Genomic DNA, 22,227 nt, shown 5'->3' on the forward strand with positions numbered 1-22,227 from the left:
TTACCACTAGCACCACCTGGGAATTTAATTCTCCTGTTCATCCCCTCTTATCCTCCCCACCCACCCATCACACCTGGCTTAGAGGGGAGGGCAGTCAGATGTCAAATTTAAGAGTACTGTACTTGAAAGACCCACATCTGACAAACACAGACTTCCAACCTGGAAGCCCTTCCTCCTTGTTGTTCAGAAGGGAATTGAGGCCTGGAGAGGGGAAGTGGCTCAGGATGACATGTAAGTCAGGGGAGGTCCAGGAGGCGAGCCCAGGGATTCTGCTTTCCCTACCAGGGTTAAGACCATCTTCTGCCCTAAGCCTTGTAGAGGATGATGTTTCTCCCCATCCAACTTTCAGATTTTTGCACTTTCACAAAACAATGCAAACTAGTGAGGCTTTATGGAGTTCATACTGAATGCTCTGGACTGTCTCAGGCCACAGGAGGCAAGAGAAAGATGACTCAAGATTGTTGCCTATAGTCCAGGACACAAGAGGCATGGCCAGCTAGCAATGCACATAGCAGACCGAAAGACCAAAAGAATATACCCATGGGAATTTACTCACAATGCAGGGTCAAGTCCAAGAAATTCAGGGTGGGCCAGAAGGGAGGCTACAGATGAGGCCCGGGAACAAGGTTTTTGGCCCAACAGTAGAATAAGAACCTCAGGAAAGATGAACAGGACAGGGCTGGTGGTCCAGGCTCCTTGGCCCCTCACCTCTCAGCTGAGCTGGAGTTGGGCAGGGAAGTCATAGTGAGGGAAGACAGAATTCAGTCAGATGGTCACTGGGGAAAGCCCCTGCCCTGCTTGGGGAGAGGGGAAAGGCCGCTCTGTGTGAAGTCCAAGCAGTGAGTGGTCAAACAGGAGGCCAGAGATTCCTGCTGCTCCTCTGGCACCTAAAGGCCTGCAGGGACCCTCAGAGGTGGACGGTGTGATGCATGAGAAAGCCACTCAACTGGGAAAACCAAAGCTGCAGAAAGAGACGCCAGCAAAACAGAGCCCCAGCTGCAGGGATGTCCACACCATAGATATCACAGTGGCCACAGTCCTGGGACCCCTAGAGGAGCTTAGAGTCCATGGAAGAAAAGGAGAATGGGGGCACTCTCCAGGGATGTCTGGTCTTCCGCATTGTCAGGGTCACCCAATCCAGGCAAATACCTTCTCCAGGCAGCTGTGGAAGTGGGCAGCAGGTGGGTGCTCACAAGCAGGGAGCAGGCCAGCAACAGCCCAGGGTCATATCCAAGCCCAGATCTTGCACTAAGTGAGATTCCCCCTTAGCTGCATTCTCAGAGCTCTATCCCAATGTTTTGCAAAAATTCAAATCAATAACTCCAGTCTTTACTACTACGTTAGAGATTAAACTCAATAGCTGGATTAGCCTTATTTAGGGGGAAAATGATTCTAACAAGGTGAACACTGCACCATGGAGCCCATGATTGCAGGGACACCAGAGACTGTTGCTGGGTCCCTGGACTCTCCTCCACCAGCAGGGGCCCTGGATGGTAGTCATTCAGGCTAGCAACATGTCCCTCTGAGGACAGGCAACAATGTGTGACCTAGTTTGTTAATGGAAAGTGATGAAAGTTGCCTATGTCACTCCCTGAATTTATACCTTTAAGACGGTGGGTGATGTACCACTGGCCTTCTCCAAGACATGGGAACCAGTAACATTCAAGACAGTGGATTGTCTGTCAAGCTGAGACCGCTAACACACACGGTGAGAAGCACATCCCTCCATTGACTCAAGATGTACTTATGGTCTGAGGGATAAATTATTTTAAGTTTTTGTAATTTCGGAGTTATCAGTTACTGCAGCACAACCTTTCCTGTCCTAACTAATACACCTTAGAGCTAAAAACTCTTCAATGCTTTTCTTCACAACTCTAATATGATCAACCCCAAAGCCTCACCATGACCTGTAAGCTTCTGCATTATCTGGATTCTATCTCCCTTCCAACCTCATCTTCTACCAGTCACACCTTGCTTTCCTGTTTCAGCCATAATGGTCTTCTGTCTGTTCCCCAAACGTGCCATGCTCATTCCTCCAAGAAAAACTTGGCACTTGCTGTTATCTACCCCTGGAATAATCTTCTCCCAGGCCCTCAGCCCTGAGTGGATTCAGATCTTCTCAGATACCACCTCCCTAAATCTGGGAGGAAACGGTCATTGCTCCAAATTGGATCTGAGTCTCCCTGCCAGGAACTGAGTAGGGCTAGCTCTGCTGGATTTCTGGGCTGAGTTGTTATCTGTTATAGAAGGATCGGAGAAGGCAATGGCACCCCACTCCAGTACTCTTGCATGGAAAATCCCATGGACAGAGGAGCCTGTTAGGCTGCAATCCATGGGGTCGCTAAGAGTCAGACACGATTGAGTGACTTCACTTTCACTTTCATGCATTGGAGAAGGAAATGGCAACCCACTCCAGCGTTCTTGCCTGGAGAATCCCAGGGAAGGGGGAGCCTGGTGGGCTGCCATCTATGGGGTTGCACAGAGTCGGACACAACTGAAGTGACTTAGCATAGCATAGCATAGCATAGAAGGATCATCTCCAACAACTGTCTTAAAGAAGCCTAGTCACTCTTTTCTCTTATTTTTTAATTGGAAGATAATTGTTTTTACAATATTGTGTCCATTTCTACCATACAACAAAGTGAATCCCACCATAACTATATGTATATCCCATGCTTCTTGAACCTCCCTCCCACCCCAAGCCCCATCATACCCCTCTAAGTTATCACAGTGCCAGGCTGGACTCCCTGTATCATATAGCAGCTTCCCAGCTGCTAGCTATTTTACACATAGCAGTGAATACATGTCAATGCTGCTTTCTCAACTTGTCCCTCCCTCTCCTTTCCCCATTGTGTCCACAAGTCTGCTCTCTATGTCTGTATCTCTATTCCTGCCCTGTAAATAGGCTCATCAGCATCATTTTTCTAGATTTCATATACATGTGTTAATATACGATACTTGCTTTTCTGACTTACTTCACTCTGTATTATAGGCTCTAAGCCCATCCACCCTGGTTTAACTGATTCACATTTATTCCTTTTTATTGCTGAGTAAGAGTCCATATGTACCACAACTTGTTTATCCATTCATCTGTTGATGGACATCTAGGTTGCTTCAACAACAAGGAGGAAGGGCTTCCAGGTTGAAAGTCTGTGTTTGTCAGATGTGGGTCTTTCAAGTACAATAGTCTTAAATTTGACACCTGACTGCCCTCCCCTCTAAGCCAAGTGTGATGGGTGGGTGGGGAGGATAAGAGGGGATGAACAGGAGAATTAAATTCCCAGGGGGTGCTAGAGGTAAATAGTGCTGCAATGAACATTGGGGTACATGTGTCTTTTTGAATTGTGGTTTTCGTAGGCTATATGCCCAGTAGTGGGATTGCTGGGACATATTGTAGTTATATTCCTAGTTTTTTAGGGCTTCTCCATACTGTCCTCCATAGTGGCTGTTCAATTTACATTCCTACCAACAGTGCAAGAGGGTTCCCTTTTCTCCACATCCTCTCCAGCATTTATAGTTTGTAGATTTTTTGATGATTCTGATTAGTGTGAGGTGATATCTCCTTGTAGCTTTGATTTGCCTTTCTCTAGTAATGAGCAATGTTGAGCGTGTTTTCATGTGTTTATTGGCCATCTGCATGTCTTCCTTGGAGAAAAGTCTGTTGAGGTCTTTTGCTCATTTTTTGGTTATGTTGTTTGTTATAATATTAATCTCTTTGCTTTTTCTTCTGATCACTTATTACTTTCTGAAATTACCTAGTTGCTGTCTTATGTTTGTCTTCTCCTCTAGAATATGAGACAAGAATGTTACTTGATTATGGTAACGAGTACAAGGTTTGGTACACAGTAAGAGTTCAGTAAACATTTAATGAATGAATGAATATGCAAACCAGTGAAATTCATTGCCTGATGGATAAGATCCAGAAGAGGAGTTAAATGAATAGCATTCATTTTTACAAACAGATAACAACTCAGCCCAGAAATCCAGCAGAGCTAGCCCTACTCGGTTCCTGGCAGGGAGACTCAGATCCTATTTGGAGCAATGACCGTTTCCTCCCAGATTTAGGCACTGGATTCACCATGATAAATGGCCCGAGCTCCTCATTGCATTTAATGGCAAACCTTGATCCAAGTGGAACAGCAGCCAGGTGGCTCGTGGGAGCCTTGGAATACAACTTCCAAATAGACCACAAAACCTGGAGAAGCCAACAAGCCAACAACATTATGAGATGCATTAACTCATAATCCCCAGGAAGCACACACTTCTGGTGAGGGGAGGGGAGGCTCCCCCTCCACAAGTACTAACAGCCATGGTTAATCCTCATCCCAGTGAAAGACTCTTGCCTGGGTGTCCAGAGAATCTTCATCAATGTCAGCCTGGAGGCCCAATGCAGAGAGAGACAGTTGCCCAGAAAGCAGCCGTCTAAGTTTATGGATTGTGTGGGACTGTCCTCCAGTATCTGGGGACCAGTGTAACCCCTACGGCTACCCATCTTAGTTCACCTACTTGTTCTTGGTATCCAGAGGAAGGTGGCTGTCCCTCCATCTCAAACTCCAGCCTTTGTTCTCATAGGGACACAGAAGGCTCTGTCTCTGCCCCTAAAATGAATTGGATGGGGCTCCAGACAACCCAAGATGCCCATTGAGCCAAAGGACTGTTTTCATCCTGCCAAGCGCATCCTCCCTTGAGGGCTGGTTCACCCACCCCATCACCCCCACTGCTCCTTCTGTCTCCTCGCTCTTTCTTCCCCAAGCCTTTGGCAGAGAACATCCTCTGGGTCTTAGAATAGAGCAGCTATTTTTTGTGCCTCTCTGTCTTAGTGGTGCTGGGGATTCCTCAAGCTCACAAATCTCCCGTCTTGTGACTGCTTCTAAAACCCAGCCCAAGTCTTTTCTTCTCAGCTGCTTCTGGAGGGTCAGAGTAGTGGCTCGCAAACAGTAATCCATGGACCCATGTCCAAGGAATAACGTTTTTTATTAAGCCAAATTTTATTTCCTTTAAAGGACTATCATGAGATACATTCTAATTTGAGAAGATCTTTTCCTCAACAAAATTGAGACAGTTGCTATGGATATTTATTTATTTTTCAGGTGCTCATCTAGCCAAATAAAAAGTCAGTGACCTCAAGCTGAAGACCAAATTGATCTCACAATTTTTATAATGTATACTTTCCTCGGAAATAAAGAAGCCCCAAAACATACAGGACACAAGGCAACCCTCCCTATCTGTCCTCTTTCTGCCTGGAGTATCTGATGCAGAAACCCTCACAGTCAGCTTTCCCAGTCCCAGATCCCATAAGTGGCTTCTCTCAGCATTTCTGTCCTCAGCAGAGGCACTACTACCCTCCTGACCCTAGGCTCTCCAGTTAGAACCTTTGTAGGTAGGTTCAGATGCTTTTGAACTGTGGTGTTGGAGAAGACTCTTGAGACTTCCAAGGGACTGCAACGAGATCCAAACAGTCCATCCTAAAGGACATCAGTCCTGAATATTCATTGGAAGGACTGATGCTGAAGCTGAAACTCCAATACTTTGGCCACCTGATGTGAAGAACTGACTCACTGGAAAAGACCCTGATGCTGGGAAAGATTGAAGGCGGGAGGAGAAGGGGATGACAGAGGATGAGATGGTTGGATGGGATCACCGACTCAGTGGACATGAGTTTGAGTAAACTCTGGGAATTGGTGATGGTGAGCTGCCGTCTATGGGGTCACACAGAGTCAGACACGACTGAAGTGACTTAGCAGCAGCAGCAGCAGCAGGGAAGCCTGACATGCTGCAGTCCATGGGGTTGCAAAGAGTTGGACACGACTGAGCCACTGAACTGAACTGAGTTCTCCCTTCATTTAATGGGCCACATTCTCCTCTACCTCTTTGGGCTTCATCTCTTTCTTTGCATGTCGCTGCCATGCCCCAGGGACCCAGCATCTCACACTACAGTTGGAGCAGAGCCTCCACCTGTTTCGGGCCAGTGTGCTTCTCAATCTACCCTAACGTGCCATCCACAAGCTAGCACGCTAGTCTTAGTGTGCAAATGCTACCTTAGTCTAAAAGTCATGGACTAGAGGCTGTGCTCAACAGGACACATATTCGTTGTAAAAGAGAGGATCTTATAGTTTTTTGGGGGAGTGGGTGTCAACATTTGTAGATGCATGTATCAGAAGACTTGATGATGCTGGATTTGTTGTCTTGCATGCCAATACTTATCTGGAGCAAGGGAAGACACCCCCTTCTAGTTTATCCAGGCCAGGCCACTCCCCGCTGGGTACACCCGACCCACCCCATTCATAAATGTCACCCGCCATCTGTCTGAAGGCACTCTTATTGCAGCCCCTACATGAGTCCCTTCACCCTTGTTTTCAAGGAATTGAAATTCATACATTCTGCATAAAACTGAAGGACAACTATTAAGAGAAAAGAGGGCAGTTAAGCTCCTTCAATGCTTTAGTAAACCAGGAACAGCCCTCCGCCTCCGTTTCCCTGTCTGCGGAATGGGGCTCTGACCCTTTTCTCTGGAGTCAGATGAGACACAATGAAGAAATGCATTTTTGTTTTAATGCTTTGAGTTCCTTGGAGAGCAGGTAACATCAAAATTCAAGGTGTTATTATTAGAGAGTAAGAAATTTTGTTCTATGCTAATTAAACTCACACCTTACCACTTTACACACAGGGAAGAAGCAGCGTGACAGTATGACACGCTACCAAGCAGGAAGAGTTCTGCCTGTGAGCACAAGACAGGCTGACTCCGCCGACTCCGCCGCGTGCCCGCCGTGATATGCGTGTAAATCTGCTTCCCGTTCTCCCCACTTCGCATCCAGCCCGGACTCCCGACATTTGCCGGAGAGGCTGATGGAGCGCTCTGCTCCACACGGAGCATTGACTGTTCTCTGCGCCTGTTAAGAAGTTGTCAAGCTGAGGTCAGGCAGGTGAAGATTTAGGAAGGCAGCCCACAAAGTTTCCCCGCCACTGGGTTGCCACCACTTACAGAAACGCCTGCAGGACGCAAGCAAGAAAACAGATCTTTCTTTCGTGATGGCTTTAGCACTCCTCTGGGGATTCAGACGTGGTGTTCCTCCAGCACCAGGAGGCTGCGACAGGACGGAGTGCGAGGATACAGAGGGCCCACGGAGGGAGCCTGGGCGCCAGCGCTATTGATCCGGTGGCCCTGGCGGTAAGGGCCAATTGCGGGAGAAACACCATTTTCCCCCTGCTTTTTGCAGGGCCGAAGAAGAGACTATCCATGGAAGGTAATGGAGCTGTCACTGAGGAGAGAGAAGTGGAAATTCACGGTTCTCTTGTGAGGCAAAGACATCTGTGTTATTGCACCCTAAGCCAATAGTTTTTAAAACAAAGTCATAAAACAAGCTACTGTATATAAGAGAGGTAGAAGCTACGCAGGGCTCCCCTCACACTGTGTGGGCTTCTGAAAAGAAACAAACTTTAAAAGGGGCGGGGGGCAAGATGGTGGGTGTACAGGACACAACCCTGGGGTGGAGGTTGGAGCTGAGCAGCTGGGTCCTTCAGGGCTGTTGCTCCCGGCCAGACGGAGCAGCCCGTTTGCATGGCCAGGGAGCAAGACTCAGCCATGACGGAGGGAAGGTAGGAGGCAGCAGGGACAGTGAGCAAACAGGAAAGATGTAAGGCCTGTGTCACCACCACCGCCACCAGCCCAGGAGAGGCCACTTCCAGACAGGAATGTCCCTGAAGATGTGACTACTGTGTGCACCTGTGCTGAGCACCAGCATCCACCTCTGGCTTCCACAAACATCTACCTGGTCAATTTCCAAACTGGTGTCCTCATTTTCAAGTGAAGAAGTGACAGCTTGGAGGGATCCCTTGATCGACCAATGTCATAATGTGGGTCTTCTGACCTCAAATTGAGTGTCTTTTTTTTTTTTTTTTTTCCCTTTCTTTCTTTTGAATAGTACCTTCTTTTTCCATCTTCTCTATCAAGAGAGATCTGTCTGTTTATCACTGAGGCCCATCGCCCTCCAGGGCACCAGATGTACTGATCCCATGGATAACCACGTGAGACACTGATGCATGCTGTCTGTGGGCACAGCCTGCTGAGATCTTGTCTACAGCCTGGTGGCTTGACTAGGAAGATATCAGCAAATGGGACAGCCATCCAGACGGTGAGTTGTCCTTGTAGTTTTTTCTAAGAGGAATGGTTTGGGCCTTAAGATCACAGAATTCAGAGTTGGAAAGAGCTTCAGTTCACGATCTGCCCCTGATGCCCTAAGAGGTGACAATCCAGACCTGGTGCACTAAATAGGTCTGCCCTCACAGACCCTGTGAAGGGCACTGGCCACCCTTTTGTACCAAGTAATCCCACCCAGTGACCTGGGTCTGGATGAAGATCAGAAGTCCAACAATCCGTCAACTGGCCTGTGACCTCTGACCCAGCATCAAAAGATAAGCTGAGCCAATATACTCTGAGGAATGGGAGAGTAAGAAAAATGTTGTTGGGTTGGGGCAGGGACTGCCCATTAGCAGGCTGGTTTTAGGGAGTTAGGTCTGGTTAAAGCCAGAGCCATAGTGACAAGCTGAAAACTCTTGTAAGCTGAAGTTCTGAAGAGCAGAAACTTTGAGAAGGAAAAGAAGACAGTGGGAAGCAGAGTAGAGTACAATAGACCAGTGAAAAGTGGCTGACTCAGGTTAGAGGGTAATCCGCATGGTCTCTAGGGTGGACTGACTCCAGCTCAGGTCAGTATGAGTGGGCCCGGGGTAGCCTGATACAGTTGCACAGGTTGTGCACTTCATAGACAATATCGTGGGCTTGTCCACTGGTGGTGGGGCCAGGGATCCCCGCCTGATTCCCAGTACCCTGAGTTACACACTGGAGGGCTGTGTTGAGCCCCACCTCTGCCTCAAAATGGGTGACTTTTGGTCTGGCCTCTCTTAGGACTTAGTGTTCCCCATCTGTGAAATGGAATAGCAACACCGATTCTACCCACTTCAGTGTGGTTGTGAAGAAAAGAGGAGACTGCAGATGAGAAAAGGCTTGCAAAACAAAATTTTTTAAACATGCGCATGTAAGAGCGTCCTTTCTCTTAAGTCATCTGTGATGATGGTTCAGACAGGAAATGAATGGAATGAGTCTCCTGGGACCAGGGTGGACACAGCTCATGGGCGACAAGCTTTTTTCCTGGCATAAGGACAAATGGTACAGTAGACACTGTGCCCACCCGTTCCCCAGGGTACCAGCTCTCAGTTGCTCCTTCTCTGGAGAACTGCTCTTTGCCATGGGAGCTACCCCTCAAGAAGCTATGCCCTGATTCTTATCACCACGGCAACCACAATCAATGATTGACTGATATAAAAGGCATTGGCTTCCAGTTGTGGTTTACGCTCCAGAACACTCTCCCCCTCAATTCAAGACTAGAACGTCCCTGAGACCCCATCTTGCTGGAATCTTCCTCTTGCCCTATTCTGTTTGTTCCATCTCCTATAAACCTCAACTCAGGATGCTCTCGTAGGAACCATTTTCTCAGGAGACCTTTCTGGCTCAGGTCTGTGTCTGGAGAGCCTAGCTCAGAGCCACAGCGGGCTGGGAACTGAGTGTCTGGATCAAATCCTCACACAGTGAACTTGCAGCTCAGCCACCATACAGGGCTCTGGGGTAGAGGAGCAGGAAATAGAATCTGGGCCCTAGATTTTTAGGCGGGAGGCTTATTCAAGACTGTGCTTGGCATCAGCCAGTACTTTAGGGAGGAAAGCAGGACTGAGTAGAGGGAGAAGTTGAACTGGAAAGCATTTATGCCTAAGCCTTGGCCAACCCCACAGGGAGCTCAGGAACTGGGATGGACCTTCGGAATTGCCTACCTTTGTATACCCACCTGACTTGTCACTGGACATGGGCATCCCCCAGGGCTGTCATATGACCTCGAGGAGGCAACTGTCCTCAGAGGAGAGTAATTTTTGTAGAGGAATTCAGCAGAGAGTTGTCTACTACCAACATTCCCAGCAACCGAGGGGAAGGTCCTTTGATCCCGAAGGATCTTTGTGCATATCCACCCAGGCCTCCCACCCTGGGGTGAGCACGGCCCTCCCCCAGAGTCAGAAGCCGCCAAGTATAAAGGATTCAGAGGCTTTTAAAGAGTACTTTTACTGCATAGCTCGGTACCTGCTGCCACGCAGGTGAATCAGGCATGGAGTCTTCACGTGGAAAGGCTGCTACACAGGATGGGGGCTGGCAGCGTGGGGCAATACCTTGGCCACACTAGTTGTAAGTCCGCAAAATGTCCAGGTCATTCTGTTCAGCCCCCACTTCAGCTCTGTGAACCCACCTGCCTGCAGAGTTTCTGAAGGGATGTCAAGGAGTGAGTGATGGCTCTTCCTCAGCTCCACTGAAGAAGACTTTTTTCCCCAGTATTTTCCTCAGTATTCATGTGCAGCATCTTTTCCTCTACACTCTTGCAAAGGGTATTCTGAAGGAGTGTGAGGAAAAAAAAAATAAAAAGAATCTTTGTAATGTATATTAGTAACATTTAATTAGCCTTGGATTGCTTATTAACTGACGATTATTCCTATTATGTCTGTCACAGATGAACAACTACATACTGTCTATGGTTTATGGACCTAAAGTTCTCCGCCGAGTGTCGCAAATTCCCATTATGTCCCCAGCACTGGAGTTTGCATTTGGAGTTTGGGCAGAGGTGAATGGCCCCCTCCACACAGGTAGATATTTCCCCATTGACCTGGCCATGGAGTAGGGTTGGACCAGCCTTACTTCTGGTAAGAACAGAGGACACATTAAGTGACACATTCATGATGGGGTGTCCTGACTGGTGGGAGGGACTGAAGCCACGGAAACTAACAACACCTCCGGAGCATCATCCTTCAGGGCATCATCTTCTGAAGTGAGTGCCATCTATCCGGCTCTTGTGGATGTCCCACTAGAAGGCCCTTAGAGATCGCAGTCTTCAATTTTTTTTTTTTTTTTTTTTACTGCTAGGAAAACAGACTTCAGAGAGGAAGTGAATGTGGCCACAGACCAGGACTACAACCCTGAAACTTCTCTGTGTGCAGGAAGCATGCTCTACATTTGAAGCCAGGGAAGATCCTTCTATCCAAATGCCTTCAGCTCTTTGTCTGTCTTCATGCCTCTCCCCATTGATGTCCTTGACATATAAGCTAAAGAACTTAGAAATATCTTGACAGCCCCTTGTGCCAGGTTAAGACCTCCCCACTTCATCACTACCCCAAAGGTCAAGATGATATGTGGATAAGCAGGCACCATATTCCTTAAGTCTTATGAAGCCTGAAATCCCATCTTTATTTTTTTCTACTGAATTGATCGTGTTGTTCAGTTCCTAAGTTATGTTTGACTCTTTGCGACCCCATGGACTGCAGCACACCAGGCTTCCCTGTCTTCACAATCTCCTGGAGTTTGCTCAGATTCATATCCATTGAGTCAGTGATGCTATCTAATCATCTCATCCTCTGCCACACCCTTCTTTTTTACTGTCAATCTTTCCCAGCATCAGGGTCTGTTCCAAAGAGTCGGCTTTCCCACATGAATACCACCTCCACGTAAGCCACTAACTCTTTAGCATAAATGAGTTCTCCAGTTCCCTTCATATGCATTTAAAGCTCTAAGGCCTATGAAGGTCAGACACTGCTTAGGGAGTGGGATGTCAAGACTGTCCTGGAGCAGCAACTGGTCTTGAGAAAAGACTTGCAGACCACTGAGGAGGGAAGAAAGCGGCAAAGAGATGGTGGGGAATGAGTGTCTCCAGAGGATGTGGCCAAGGATGAGGAGGAGGGCAGCGGAGGCTGTAGAAGATCTGTTTCTACCAATGTCATCATCTTGTATACCTGAAACGCAGAGCTGTGGGGCAGCTGAAAAGCAAGCAAATTTGCAAATGAAACGTAAACAAGACCACAACCAGAAAATGCGATAATTTTAAATCAGAAATATTAAAAACCAACCAAACATGACTCAACAGTATGAATTTAGCATGATTGATGGTCCTGCTCCAATGCATAAGGCTATTTGTGGTGTCCAGGTGGTCCTGAGTGTTTTGTATTGAACTTCCTTTCAATCACCATCCTTCACTTCATCTCATCCAAGCACCACCTCATCAGGACAGGAGACAGATGGTGGAGGACTATAAGCATGGATTCCAGAGCCCGATAGTCTTGGGTTAAGTCCTCTTTCTGTTGTTTCTGCTGTGTGAGGTTGGGCCGGTGGCTTCACCTCTCTGTGCTTTAATGTCCCTCTCTGTCATCAGAATGGTAAAAGCCCCATATGATTGTTGTGAGTGTTGTAGCATGTTAATATATGTAAAATAGTTAGAACAGTGCCTGGCATGATGTTAGCACTGTATAATATTAACAAGCATAATCTTAGGTTGATGTGGCTCTTTCTAGATCACTTGTACACATTTATTCACGTGTAAATGTATTCAGTATGTTTGGTTGGGTTAAAAAAGTTAAGATGAAAACATACTCTGTGAATCATTTTGTAACTAGTTTTTACTCGAAATAGCCCTTGAGCTTCAATAATTCCTCCCCTGAACATCCCCTACATATAGGACCTAAGCCACATATACAAACCCTCTGCACTAGGAGTAAGCATGTTGCCAGTTCACCCTCTGCTCTGTTGGTCTGCCTTCATGCAGCCTTCAGAGCATGAGGCTACAGAGTTTCTATATGCTGATTCCATCCTGCTCAGGCCACCAGGTACCCATTACATCATCAAATGGCCCTGGTGCCGCAGGCACTGAACTTTCCCAAGCTGAGGTTCATTTCAAATGCACTAAGGCACAGAACAGTTTGGAGTAAACTTAGCCCATCCCTGTATGCATGTGGATGTATATACACTCGCATGCCCAGAATCACACTAGAACTGCTCTGGCTCCTGCATCAGGGCACATGGACTGCATATGTGGGAGCAGAGCCACCTGTAATGGTGACTGCTCTTTTTTTTAATATATACAAAAATACCCCTGATTGTTGTCAGTCCGCCATCATCTCTGCCATGGCATTCCTCTTGCCGTCAGCTCCTCACCTTACCTGATGATGTGACACGTCCACAGACAAAATGTTTGGTGGATGGCAGAGACTGAAGAGTGAAGAGGTCTCAAATAGAGCCGCCAGCCAGCAGCTCGGTTCCTACTTCAGAGAAGATGGAGCAGAAAGGATGGCCGCCAGCATTTGACTCTGCGCTTAGCTGCTTCTCATTAGCGAGCTCTCTAGTGGAAGTCTTTGCAGCAACTCTCTGGCTCCCAGTCTTTGTCATCCCACCCACGGCAACCTCTGTTAGTCAATAATAACAGCTTATTTTAAAATAGCAGCATCAACTTGTTTGCACTGTTATTATTGGTACCTGGCTTCTGTCCCCGGAAGACTTGGGAGAGGTGAGAGACCTGCTTCCTCCCAGAGCCTCTCTTCTCTGAACCTACTTCCAGATCTGGGGAAAGACAGGCACGTCTTTAGCAAACACTCACAGTGTAATTGCCAGGCAGTTATGGTTGACGACAGTAAAATACAGCAGTTGGCGGCACGGTGGGTTCATTAGTCAATAAAGCATTGCCACGCGTTTTATTGAATTGTAACCCTATTTTGACCTGATGCGGACCTTCTGGAGCTCCCACCTCCATATAAATCTGAGTGATTCATTTAGCATTCAAAGTCGGGTAAAAGGAGGATTTGGTCCAATTCCAATGTAACCTTGCTCCATTAGCTATCTCTATTATGGTCTGCCTTTGCCCCCCTCTTGTCAGTGGGGACATTTTGATAAGAGCTCACATCAGAAATAAATCAGGGAGTGAATGGCAGGATGTGCATGAAACAGCTTTCCTATTGGCCACCCAAATATTTATATGTAAGCTGATTCTGCTCCCTGGATGCCCCCAAAAGGGCCCAAACCTGGTGAGGAAGTCAAGTGAGCAATCTCCCAGCTGCCCTATATCCAACTGGCAAATTTATAGAAGTGTTTCACTTTTCTAACATTTGATTCAAAATAAATTTGACACGATCTAATTCATGTTAGAACACTGTGAAAAGCATTTTATTGTTGAGGCTGTGTATTTAGGGACTGAAATTTAGCCCTATCACTAATATTTCCACCCCAAAGTCAGCTAAATATAAAACATAAAAATAGCAGTAGGGTGTATGTCAATTTTATCCATACCAAATGTTTGAAATATCATAAATAATTTGCTATGTCGAAAAATCATATCCTGTTTGTAAGCAGCATTCTCATTTGTGTTGGGTCTGTGATAATCTAAACAAGAAGGTGAATCTAAAAATTGTAAGAACGATAAATAGAAAAAATACTGATCAAATATTATGAAAATATGGATACTGACGAAAAACATCCCTTTTGCTTTTAGGAAATGTTATTTTTGAAGTGTAGGAAATATGAAACTTATTATCAAGATCCTGGGTCCATGATTTACTAATTTAAAAGACAACTGTTAGAAAATAGAAAGAAAATATAAAAATTTATGGTCAACCCAAGAGAGAATAAGACAGGAAGAATGAGGAATTTTAAAAACCCAGCATCAAGTCCACCCTTTGACCTGCTGGCCGAGTAGGATGAAGCTGAGCCTTTCTTTTCACCCATTCCTGGTTGGAGAGCCCCAGAGCACCTGGTTATTTCCAGGACTTTGACACAGAGCCCCAACAACCGCCTTCTGGGATGTGGTTTGGCTTTTTGACTAATCACGTGTCTGCCTCCTCCGAGTGGCCCTCCGGGCCAGTGCTCCTGTTCAGAAGCAGCCACAGCAGCATCCTTGGGAAGCACCAGCTAAGGGCACCCTTGATTCACTGTTCGTTTCAGATGGTCCTCCTGTTCTCCAGGCAGCTGACACTTCTACAAAGTGAGTTAGGAGCACACGTTGGCAAGGAACAGAAGAGATTTTTTTTCTAGCCAGTAACTGCTGTGAGAGAGTCCATTTCAGTAGCAGCAGAGTGGAGCAGGTTCTCAAGGTGAAGCCTGGCAGGGTAAAGCTATGGGTCTTAAGAGATCCAAACAAAGTTGGCATGGCCATGCAGACCAGAGCCACCTGGATACAAGAAGTGCGAACTTGACTGCAGTTCCCAGTGTCAGTTTCCAGAAAGGGGTGTCTGTTGCCCTGCCAGTCAGACCCCAAGAAGCAAACCCTGTGTGCAGGCAGCCAGGCAAGAGCAGTTATCTTTCTCAGCCTCTTTCTCTCTCCTTCTGCCACATGCAGCCCTGATGCCCATAACTAAAAAAAGCAAGTTCATAATTTAATTTGAGGGGATCGGTTGGCAAATGCTCATTAAACAATTGGGTCTCTGCAAACGCTATCTTTAGATTTTTTTTAATTGACCTATTATTTTGCTTGCTCTGGCTGCCAGAACCCCCACCGCACATAAGGAGATGCTCGCTACCTGGACTTTCTTTGATGAATAGTTTTAATTAAAAAATTCTGTACCATAAGTATTTTAATGTTACAAACATACCAAAGGTATGCAGTCATAAATTTAAAAACACATTTAAATTAATCTATAAATATGCTTAAAAATTGACAGGGCATATTTAAACAGGGGGATGTGGCATAGATAGCTAATGATGACAATTAAGAATCGTGTAAAATAAATGAAAATCAATACTTAGAACAGTTCAGGAAAAAAGGGAAAAAGAGAGGAAGTAAAATAACATGTAGTTTGTCTATTAGAGGAAAAATTAGTAGTGGCTTGTATTCTGAAATGCCTGCTGCAGTAAAGGAAGGGTAGCTGATAGCATTCTTTTTTCATTGTCGTGGACCATAAAAACTCCCACATTCCTGCTGGGGTGACTAGAGGGACCTGCTTGGACTAGCTGACCTGGAAGGAAGATGGCTCTGTTTTAATTTTCTAAACAACATCCAAACCTTGCCAGTTATACATCTGGAAGGAAACTATCAAAGGTTCCTAGATGCTGACACGTGGACATATTTTTTGCACAATTATTGATTTGTTTTCTGCATTTTAAGCTCCATGACAAGTCGTGGGGGTGTTTATATCCCAGGAGGCAAGAGGCTTCTGGGGCCAAGATGACCAGCTATGACCAGCTTGTGCTGTGGGCACCTCACTGGGCAAAGCTGGCTCAGGGCCTCTGTGAGCATCCCTCTACAGAGCATCATCTGCGAAGAGATGTGTGTGCTGCTCCCGCTAATTCACCAAGCGCTCGGCTCAGCCCAACCAGGAGCTATGCACTAACCTTCATTACTACATTCATATTAAAAGACAACGCTGCGTCTTTCAATCATGTATTTCCCTCTAATTAAGGCATATTCACTTTTTTCCCCTAATTAGGTATTCTTTGTTGCATAATGTTTGCTCTAATCTTTTGGAATCTTTCTCAATATCCAGTCATTACAGGCTCCCCTCGAATTCAACCAAAGCATGTTATTTTTTCTGCTAATTATATCCTCATTTACAGATTGGCGCCTCTTCTGATTGGCTCGGTGCACCAGTTGCTATGACTTCATTAGTTGCGTCTCCTGACCCTGTTATTTCTGGTGACAGGACTTGCTCCTTGTGTCCTGTGGCTCCAGATCCCAGGGTCACTTCTCGCCAGGGCTGAAATAGTGTCAAACACACAGAGGTTTAGCGGGTGGACACAACTGCTGCAGTCGCTAATTACTGCACAGCCACCGTACAAATTACCAACGCTGCTGGCCGTCCCTTCCTCTTTTCTTTTCGTTTTTAAAATGAATGTTTTAAAGGTGTCATTAACAGGTTAGTTTCATTTTAAAAAACCTGCCTGATTTTTAAAAAAGCTAAGCACGTCTGTCTCCCTGCTATGGTTCCCAAAGAAAGTATCTGTCAAGCACCAAACCTCACAACCTTCAGTTTTGTATGGGGCTGCCACTGTGCCACTGTGTGAGCAGGGAATTCAGGTTTCAGCTCGATTATTGTCAATCTCAAAAAATTTTGAATTTTAAAATCTCAAAAGTGATGATAGTAGAATTCTCTCATTCCAGGAAGACACAAGTAATCAAAAAAGAAAAACAACCAAATTAAAACAAAATTATATAAAACCACAGCATACTAACATAAATTGCTGTTGTTATAGAAAATAGCAAGATGAAGCCCTCTGGGCAGCCAAAATTTTTTTTAAAAAAGAGTTTAATGGATTAGATAAGATATATATATATAAAGAGATAATTAAAATGAATGAATTACATTTGCATACCAATGCTATCATTTTAATAAGCAGAGTAGAGAAATGGGATGTGAAAACTGAGGGGTTCCCAGGACAGACAATATGTTGTGATCCCCACTTTTAAATTCTAGGCCATCGGAATAACCCAGTTTCCTGGAATCAGAGACCCAGGAAGAATCAAGCCTGCAGAGTTTAAATGCAAGTTAGTTAATATGAAAAATGCTGTATCTAGTTGTTTGCAAAATTACTTTTGTTGATTAAAAGGCTCTTCAGAACTTCCGGCTGGTGAAAGGGTTTTAAATTGTCTAATGCTGATTGTGATTGCTATGCAGAAAAAAGGCAGTGCAAAGCAAACCATTATATCACTGAATCTTTGTTAAGCAGGCCTTGAAAGTGTCTGACAGCATAATTAATCTTGTGATATGAACAAAGAAACCAACTCAATAGTATTGAAGATGCTTATTAAAAATACTAAATACCTTTTTCCACTTAAAAACCTTTTGAAACAGTGTGGGAAGTGGCATTACCTTTTTGTTTTTGCAGCATTTTCAAGTAAAATTGATACTCAGGTCTACAGCGCAGCAGCAAAACTGTGAAGTGGACAACAATAAGAATTAGTTAAAAAAAAAAATCATGGTTCCCGACCAAGGATGCTGGCTGGCTCACCAACCTGGCAGCTGCAGGTTCAGACAACGCCCCCTGGCAGCAACGCCACTAGCCAAAGAAGTTGAAGCAGAATGAATGGTTGACAAAATCCTCCTTTGATAACAAAAACCTACCAAGCCTGCTGCCTTCCCTGAAATTGCTCTCTTTTCTCTTGGGGATCTCAAGTGAGGGCTCTGCATACAACTATTTGTGATTCCAAAGAGCTTTAGAGGCACAAGACATATGTGGATTATTTGGTGGTCTTTTTTGTTAGGGCAGAGTTTGGGGTCCAGTTATCCGGGTTCCCTGGGTCTCCTAGGGAACTCAGTCATGTCTCCATCCTGGGGAAATGACCAAAGAAGACCCTAAGGGGCCACCAGTAATATTGCTACTCTGTGTGGGTGAGACAATGGTCCGTCCACTGCATGCGGGTGGGCAACTGTGGGGGAGGGGCAGGGGCTGTGGTGAGCAGGGAGGTGGTGCGAGAGCTTCCTTTTATTGGCTGGAATTTTTACCTGGGATGTTAACTATAGAGACCACTGATATGCGACACTTTGCTGTCAACAATTTCAGTGTAACTAAATTTCACATAATTTCAGTGCATGTAGCAATAAGCATTTATTGAGCTCACACATCTGTGGGATGACCAGCCGGGAGCGTTGGCTGATCTTGACTGGGCAGCTCCATTAACTTTGGCTGGAATGGCTCTGCATTCCTGCATCTGCAAGTAAGATGGACTCAACTGACCTGGATGGACCTAACTGAGGCAACTGGGTTCCATGAGACCTCATCCTTATTGGTCCAGGCATTTTCTTCTTTTATGGTAATGGCAGAAATACACAGCAGCAAGCATGGGAGGGCTTCTAGGCCTAGGTTTGTAGCTGGGAGCTAATGCCATGAAGTGCTCAGAAAGAGTCACAGAAACAAAAAGCTTTGCAAAAGGGGTTAGGCAAGGGACTGAAAGAGACACACTAATGCATTCATATTTAGTATACTTACATTCTGTACTTCTAGGATAAAGAAAGTGTTAGCATCTACTTATAGCTTAAACTCTTTTGCAAACTAAGAATGAAAAGCAATTTTTTTTTTTTAGTATTAAGGAATATAAATTGGAATGAACTATTAGTGTTCCATGATGCTGGCAATCGGAAGAGAGATCAGTGAGAAGAAAACTATAGATTGAAAGGGGATGGTTTAAACCATCATCATTTGCACTTGATATGTTCATCTACCAAACAAAACACATAAAAAGAAAAATCCATAATCAACAGAATTAATAAGAAAGTTCAGCAAGATAGCTGGATAGACCACCAAACTACAAAAATCAATAGTATTTCATTTTGCCAGCTATAAGCATCCAGGAAAAATAATTTAAAAAGTAAAATATCACTCACAATATCCACAACACATAAAGTTTACAGAAATAACACTTTAAAAGCTCTGATGATAAATTTATATTATAAACATGGTCACATTCTAAGCATGCCAATTCTCTTGTACTTAAATTTAATTCAACCTAAATATAAATTCCAGTGGGAATTTTGAGAAAATTTACATATTTGTTCTAAAATTTAAATTTGTTTTAAAATTACTCTAAAATTCAGTGAAAGATATAAAAAAGCTAATTCAATAATCAAATGGAGACTATTTAAGAATTGTTATTCCAAAAGTAGAGTCCTATTACAAAGTCACACAGTATAAACAGTGTGGTATTGGCAAAGAGTAAATAGACTGGTGAACATATAGTATCAGAGATCTAAAGAGAGAGGCTGAATTCATTAGTAGGTATTCCTGAGAAAACTAGATCACTCCATAGAGAAATATAAAAGAAGATTTCTACTTAACATCACATTCAAGTGGACTCTAAGTGGATTGAAAAACGAAAAGGTAAGATGTAGATATGAATGGTAAAAAATAAACAATTATTAGAAAAAAACATTGCTGTGGCATAGGGAGAAAGTATATTCTAAACAGAATTTTAAAAACTCAAAAGATAGGCAACAATATCTGCCAGATTTACTCACTTCAAAATTGAAGGCTTTTGGAGGACACATCAGATAAGTTAATAAACCAAGGATAGAATGGGAGATTTTGCAATATTTTAAATTGAAAAGGGATGAATACCTAGACAATAACCCCAAGAGAAAATGGTCAAATTCTATGTTAAGGAAATTTACAGAAGAGGAATCTCTAAAAGCTGATAAGTATAAATGGAGAAGCTGAACATCATTAGTAATCAGAGATATGCAGAAAAAAAAATTTTTAAGATACCTTTTTATACCTTTACAAAAATTGGACTGCTATAAAATCCCCAGTGTTTGTAGGGATGAAGGATTAAAAGACACTTATGCTCTGCTGGAGCATCCATGACTACTTAGCACTATTAAACACACACACTGCCCACAGTTCCCTGGCAAATAGATGTTGAATGAGCAGTGCATGCTGGGAATTTCCTGGAGAGCATGCTCAGGATCAATATCCCAAGGAGTGAAATTGATAAGAGAAGTTGAATTGAAATATAGTCACCACAAGATCTCACCTGTCACATTATTTTACAGGGAGCTCCAGAGCTAGAGGGCCCTGGATCTTGGGTAAAGCAGCTCTGTAAGTCCCCTGGGAGAGACTCAGAGAAGAGGCAACCCTCCCAGCAGTTGGGGTTTTGTTGGTCCTGAATAGGCAATCTGGGTGACTGACCTACTCTAGCAAACACTGTACCCTATGATCCAGGAATCCTAGCACTGGACCCATTTTGCAAATAACACATGGATATTAGTCACAGCATTAATTGTAGAAGCAGGAGTTGGGAGCCTGTATGCCTAGTCCTGAGAAGATCGGTAAAATGTAGAGATGGATTATTATACACACAAAGCAATATGGATCTTAACATCCGTATAAATTAAAATACATGCGCACTGCTAACAGTATGCACTTGCCAAGAATGGAGACTAAAGAACAGATAACAGCGGTTGTCTATGGGGATGGGGTTAAAAGAGAATAAATAAATAGACAAATCAAAAGATGGGTTTTGCATAGATGGATGGTGGAAATATGTTGCAAATCGAGCATTACAATGATCCCAACCCTCTGCTCCACAGTCCCGAGAGAAAAAATGTCAGTGTAGGGACAGAAATTTCTTATCATTATTTAGGTCAACCTCTAGACCATTCCACGTGCTTTCTTTCACATCTAGTCCACATAAGGCCTTTATGGACTTGTGGTCCAGCTGGTATATCTATTTTCCAGGGAAACAGGACCAGAGATTGTTTTCCAGATGTTTTGAACTTAGGTTTTCATATTTGAGTCTAACTGAAGGTTTATGGAGTGCATGAAGAAAGAAGTTTAAGTTCTTCACACTTTTGGAGTTCATTTGAAGAGAATAAATTCAAGCATGGGCTTGGGAAAGATGTTTTAATGGAAAGTCGGCATGGAGAGAATCAGGAGTTGGAAGAGGCAGTGGCTCCAGCAGGGAAGGAAGGCATTCCTGGAGCTAACGCAGTGAAAAGTGCAGTCTTACAATGAGGAGGAGAAACAACATTCAAGAGATACTCAAGTATTTTTAAACTGTGAAACTGCCAAAGAGAATTTGAGGCAGAATGTATACAGTCCACATGGAGAAAAATTTTTTTATAGAAAAATCCAGTTTCTAGGATATTCTTATCGCAGGGTTGGGAAGCAGGAGATAAATTCAGAACAATGGCTCTGTGGAACTCTTAATGCCAAGAGAGTGTAGCCTCCCATCTCAAAGTCTGGACTCTTGAAAGTAAGAACGTATATACAAGGAGATGCGTGAGTAAGTAGTCTGGGCTCTAGTACTGAGGGGCACTGCCGTGTTCTTTTTTTTTTTCTTCTGATGAGTCCTGTCCCTGTTTAGATGTCAGCTTGCCCATCTGTAAAGGAAAAGTTCAACTTTTTTTTTTTTTTTTTCTGGACTTGATATAAGAGAGTGATGTAAGAAAATGTTGACAAAATCTCTGCTCCTGCTGTCAGGAAGATGGAGCAAAACAGCCAAGCCCTATCATATGAGCAACTAATGGGGTTCTTTGCTGAAGAGGAGGAGGAAGGGGAAGAGGGGTTAAGGGGAGGAAGAGGAGGAAGAAAGGAATGGAACTGGGAGAAACTGGGAAGTAATGCAGGAGGATAAAAAGAAGGAAAAAGAAAAAAAATAATTTAAGTAGAGTGTCTGGTAGTGTTTGTCATGCCCTCAGTTTGATGTTGGAGAAGGAAATGGCAATCCACTCCAGGACTATTGCCTGGAAAATCCTATGGACAGAGAGGCCTGGTAGGCTACAGTCCATGGGTCGCAGAGTCAGACATGACTGAGTGACTTCACTTTTCACTTTCAGTTTGGTGTAGTGTCAACATTCACTACTGTAGTGTACGTCTAGTGTTTTAAAATAAATAAAAACTTATGTGTTTAAAAACATTGGAACTTTTCTGATGGTCCATTGGTTAAGAATCTG

The 22,227-nt window shown here is 44.4% G+C and overlaps 1 pseudogene; it reads left to right on the forward strand.

Annotated features, from left to right (window-relative positions):
- Positions 1-1,414: 1,414 nt before the first annotated feature.
- LOC129630620 (serine/threonine-protein kinase pim-1-like) overlaps positions 1,415-22,227 on the forward strand; it is a 129,190-nt pseudogene continuing 108,377 nt past the window's right edge.

Source organism: Bubalus kerabau, chromosome 17, assembly GCF_029407905.1.
Source record: "Bubalus kerabau isolate K-KA32 ecotype Philippines breed swamp buffalo chromosome 17, PCC_UOA_SB_1v2, whole genome shotgun sequence".
NCBI classification, from domain to species: domain Eukaryota; kingdom Metazoa; phylum Chordata; class Mammalia; order Artiodactyla; family Bovidae; genus Bubalus; species Bubalus kerabau.